Raw genomic sequence first — 6,171 nt, 5'->3', positions numbered from 1 at the left:
ACCAGATGGCTTCACACCAAAATTCTAGCAAACCTTCAAAAATGAGCTTGCACATATGCTGCACAACCTATTCCAAAACATTGAGAAGGAAGGAACCTTACCTAACATGTTCTATGAAGCAAATATCACACTGATACCCAAACCAGGAAAGGACCCTACTAAAAAGGAGAATTCCAGACCAATTGCACTAATGAACATTGATGCAAAAATTCTCAGTACAATCTTAGCCAATATATTACAGCTACAATAAAAAAGTACAGCACAATCAAGTAGGCTTCATCCCAGGGATACAAGTCTGGTTTAACATATGCAAATCCATAAATGTAATTCACTATATTAATAGAAGCAAAAACAAAGATCATATGATCATCTCAATAGACATAGAAAAACTGTTTAATAAAGTTCAGCATCCTTTTCTAACAAGAACACTTAAAGTACATAAGTATAGATGACACATTTCTTAAACTGACAGAATCCACTTACAACAAACCCACAGCTAATATCATACTGAGTGGAGTAAAACTGAAAGCTTTTCCACTTAAAACAGGAACCAGCCAAAGATGTCCTCTATCACCACTACTATTCAACATAGGGCTGGTAGTTCCAGCCAATGCAATTAGACAAGAGAAGGACATAAAGGGCATCCAAATGGAGGTAGAGGAGGTTAAACTCTTTGGCAATGATATAATCTTATACTTATAAAACCCCAGAGACTCACTCACAAGACTGCTGAAGGTAATCAAGAAATACAGCACATGTCAGCATATAAAATCAATGTCCACAAATTAGTAGCCTTTGTATGCCAATAACAACCTGTGACCCAATTCCCATCACAGTAGCTTCAAAGATAATGAAATATCTAAGAATATACCTAACAAAAGAGGTGAATAATCTCTATAAGGAGAATTATAAAACCCTAAGGAAAGAAATAGGAGAAGACATCAACAATTGGAAGAACATACCATGTTCTTGGCTGGGAAGAATCAAAATTGGCAAAATGTCTATACCACCCAATGCCATCTTTAGATTCAATGTACTTCCCTTTAAAATACCAACATCATATGTCGAAGAACTGGAAAAAAATAGTTCTTTGTTTTGTACGGAACCAGAAAAAAATTCATATAGTCAAGGTAATTTTTAGTAATAAAAGTAACACCAGAGGCATCCCTCTACCAGACTTCACATTATATTACAAGTCCACAGTGATCAAAGTAGCATGGTATTAGCACAAAAAAGAGAGGCATAGACATATGGAACCAAATAGAAAACCAGCCTATCTAAGGATGAAACAAGTCTCTTATAGCCATCTGATCGTCAATAAACCAAACAAAAGCATACACTAAGGAAAAGAATTCCTATTCAATAAATGGTACTGGGAGGACTGGATAATAACATGTAAAAGACTGAAACTGGACCCGCACCTTTCACCACTTATACAAATTGACTCAAGATAGATAAAGATTTAAATCTAAGGCATGAAATGATAAAAATCCTAGAAGAACATGTTGGAAGAACTCTTACTGATGTCCTCCTTGGGAAAGATTTTATGTTGGAGACTTCAGTAGCCATCGCAACAACAACAAAAATAAACAAATGGAACTTAATTAAACTGAAAAGCTTTTGCACAGCTAAGCACACATAATTACAAAATAGACAACCCTCAGAATGGGAAAAGATATTTGCATATTGAATATAATAAAGGGTTGATAACTAGGATGTATAAAGAACTCAAAATAATCAATAAAAACAAGAAAATCCCATACATCACTGGGCAAGAGACATGAACAGAACCTTCCCTGAAGAAGACAGTTGAATAGCTAACAAATGTTTGAAAAAATTCTCATCATCCTTAATCATCTGAGAAATGCAAATCAAACTCACCACGAGGTATCATTTAACCCCAGTAAGATTATCCCATATGACAAAGTCTCAAAGTTGCAAATATGGAGACAGGGGAATACTTCTATACTGTTGGTGGGACTGCAAACTACTCTTTGGAAAGAAATATGGAGAATTCTCAAAGAACTCAAAGTAGACCTCTCATTTGATCCCTCAATCCCACTACTAGGTATTTAGCCAGAAGAAAAAAAAGCATCATTTTATCATAAAGACATTTGTACTAGAATGTTCACTGCAGCTCAATTTACAATTGCCAAGATGTGGGAAAAAACCAAATGCCCATCAACTCAGGAATAGATTAACAAGCTGTGGCATGTGTATACCATGGAGTACTATTCAGCCATAAGAAAAATAGGGAAACTACATATTTTGTATTAACCTGGGTGGAGTTGAAATACATTCTTCTTCTACTGTATCACAAGAATGGAAAAGCAACTATTCAATGTACTCCATTTTATTGTGAAGTCAGTAGGCAATCTAACACATGCCCACATAGGAGAAAAACTTAATTTTATTCAAGTTGGGGGGAAGAGGAACAAAGGAGGAGGGTGTTGGTGTGCTCCCCCTTAAAGGGCACAAGATAAAGGGCTATGGCACACCTTTTGGGTGTGGATAGAACTACAAGAAGGAGTCTACCTAACAAATTCAAAAATTGTGACCTGGTTGTTTGTATCCTCTCAATAAGCTGAAAGAAAAAAAAAAAAGACATAAATTTTCCAAATAACAATAGTTTTTGCTGCAAACTACAAGTTGGGATGTGTCATATTTTCATTATATTCAATTAAAAACATGACTAACTTACGCTTTTTATATAATCCATTGTTTGCCCACGGGTTATTTATAAATATACACTTAATATTCTAGTATATGGAAATTTTTGTTTATAATTATATTTCAAATTTCTAGCTAATTCCATTGTACTCAGAGATAATTAAATGCATAATTTCCAGCCTTTGAAATTGTAAGCATTTTACTGCTTTGAAATTTGTAAAAACCATGCCTCATTGCCCAGCATTTAAACAATATAGTTAAATCAATGTGAGTGAGTGCTCTGAAAGCACTTGGAAAAATGTTTGTTCTGCACTTGTTAAGTGCAGTGCTTCATTGATATCAATTAGATCAATGGTGTTATCATGTCGCTCCAATCACTATATCCTTATGGATTTTGTTTTCTGCTTGTTGTATGCATTTTCCCCTCTGCAGTAGATGCTGTGATATGCTATACTCAAATTCCTCTTCAGAAATGAAGGTCTTAGTACCACATCTCTGAGAGGTCTACAGGCAAGGAGCTATTGGCTGTCAGCCTACTCAGAGACCTTCCCAAAGTTACCTACATCCAATCAGTGATCCTCATAGGGATGTAAAGGTCTGGCTTCTTTATCCCAACTTGGTAAATGCTCAAAAGATTGTCCTACTTTCAGAATTCTCCTCTGAGTCAACTAAGACTTCTATAAAGACTGCTTTAGATAACTTTTCCTTCTAACCAACTTTGCTTCTTTCCCTTTTTTCCCTACATCTGCTGATATGAATAGCACTCCCCAGCAAACTTGCCACATGGTCATCATTAGCTAGCATATGCCTTCAGAGAACCCAGCCTGGACAGGTTGTCCCAGGAGTAGTAGTCCAAAGAAGTAATCATGAGCTTGGGATTTCAAAACTGGACCATCCAACCATGATGGCTGCTGTCTTTGGCATAGAAGGAGGTGAAAACCAGATAGCCTTTACCAGGGAGCAGTCCAACTGCCAAACTTTCACAGATCCAGCCTTTGAGAAATAGGGAAAAAAATAACTATGATAACAAAGTATTGGGAGGTTATTGTTAAACTTAATTGGAGAAAAGACTTTTTTAAGAAGCAGAGAGTAATTAATTAGCAATGAAAAGCTAACTGTGAAAGCAAAATGGACCCTTGTGTGCATACAAAGACTCTCATCTCTTGTAGCTTGGAGGGCAGAGAAACCCAAAGACCAGGCACAGAACTTAATAGTAAGGTAGCAAAGATCCAAAAGATTAAACTCACAGTCAAGATTGGGACTCAATTAGTAAAGAACAGGGACTCCAAACTTTTCAGTCCTTAAAATCCCCCTTACCTATCTGAGCTTTCAGAAATAGACTAGTAAATAGACTATTCCTTTCCCTTGAATGAAAAAGAAAAAATTCAGAGGCATCTTCTCTCAGGATCAGCCTCCACTTCTCCTCTTGGCTGCTAGGCAACAACTAAGGTTAAGTTACAACTTAGCCAGTAATATTTGTACCTACTAACAAAAATAATGAGTCTCTGTGTCAAAGGATCTACCCAGCATGTTCTGTGAGGAGCTAAGGGATCAAGCCTGGCAGTACATGCTGATGATACTTGAACAAGGGAGTTGGAACATAGGATTAGATAAGGGAGAAATTATTCATCTGGGAGCACTTTTGTGCGATACAGAATTTGACCCGTGCTGCTAAGATGGCTCCTAGGAACGTGGAGCCCTTCATACATTGCTATGGCAGATGGCGAAGGGAAGGGTTAAAGGGCTCAGAGACACAGTGGTGCTGGAGTGAGTACACGTAAAGCAGAAAACCCACCAGATTTTCCAGGAACATCTCAAAAGATACATTATTTACTTAGGCAAAAATGATTGCACTAGTGTGAGGGAAGTTAGCATCACGAAGAAATTAAGTGAAAGCTCTCCTTCTTGCGCCAGGACTCCTTGTAGGAGATGCCCTCCAGGACAGGATTAACCAATAGTAATTGGGGAGGGAGGAAAAGTGATTAATCAGAAGCTGGGTGGATAAAATGACCACAGTTACCAGCAAAGTCAAAGGATTCTTTCTCTCTTTTTCTTCTGGGGCTTCAATTATATATAAGTTATCCTTGTGGCTATATACCTGTTTTATATTTGTGTTTTTTAAATTTCCTTTCTTTTTTAAATACTATCTTCTTTCAACATGTTTTTTTCCAATTGTTGTTATAGTTCCCAGCACCCCCATCACTATTGCTTAATAAGTTATTAAACTCAAGAGATTTTAATTTTGATATTTTATACTTTATATTTTTATGCCACTTTTCTAGTAAAGTTTTCAATTTTCTATTTCATACTCTTGAACATACTTAATTTTATTAATAAATCTCATACCCAATAAGACTTATTCAGTTTCCCTGTGGATTCGTTTCTACTCTACATTTTTCTCTGTATTTAGATTCTCTTGTTTCTTCATTGATTTTCTGACTTTTTAAATTGGATTATATTGGCCATTTATAATAACATAATTATATAATGATATATTTCAATGGATAAAAGAAAAATGCTGGAGTAGAAAACATAACATGGTAATTCTAGTAAGTTCTTCCTTAAAGCAGAATAAAAGGCTTAGAATATCATTGGAATTCATTGATCTCACTGTTCTTGTACATAAAATATAAGGCTAGCCTGAAATAATTCTATTTCTTAAAATCTAAATGGTCTGAGGCTATAAATAAATTTACATTATAAATAAAAGCCACACAATGTTAATACTCTGAGTAATGATGCTTCACATTTACTGGTAAAAGAAAATGATCTGAAATTCCATATATTATATTTGAAAAATACTGTTGAACTATATAAGGTTGTTTGAATGATTTTTATCTGTTCGAACTTTGTTAAAAATAGAAATAAATTTATAGATGCAAATTCAAAACAAAGTACCTTCCAAGGAAAAAGTGGCTTATGAGGACAAAAATTACTTCTGCCTTTGAATTTTCAAATGCACTATTTTCTTCTCTAAATATTAATCAGAAAACATGAGAGAATAAGCCATTGTTATTGTACAAAACAAAGGGATTTTGAAAGTGAAGGCAGCAGATGACAAGCTTGCTCTGTAATGCAACCGAGCCTTCCTGAGGTTTTACACTGGGTGGAGAAGCAGGAGCCGGCAAAATCCTTCTCTAAAATATTCCTTGCCATGAATGAGCAGAGACCGAATTTGAGTGGGGTGCAGGCAGAATGAACAAGGTAAGTTCAGAATGGAAAAGAGGCAAGATATCATGAGATGCAAATCCCTGAAAGGAAAGAGAATAAGACCTGGCTGCCAGGGTGTAGAATCGCAGAAAGGCAGCACCATATCAACACAGCACCATTTTTTATCAAATGGATAAACTGAACAATTATTCATAAAGGGGAATTAGTAAATTGCTGTAGTTGGGAGTGACTCTTTTATTAATTACCCTTAGGATTTTCCCCTTTGCTGCTGGGTTCAGGTGGCCTGAGTGATTACTGTATAGAAAAATAAATACTATTTCCAGATCTAAC

The sequence above is a fragment of the Nycticebus coucang genome, chromosome 6, assembly GCF_027406575.1.
Source record: "Nycticebus coucang isolate mNycCou1 chromosome 6, mNycCou1.pri, whole genome shotgun sequence".
NCBI classification, from domain to species: domain Eukaryota; kingdom Metazoa; phylum Chordata; class Mammalia; order Primates; family Lorisidae; genus Nycticebus; species Nycticebus coucang.
This window is presented reverse-complemented; position numbering follows the sequence as displayed.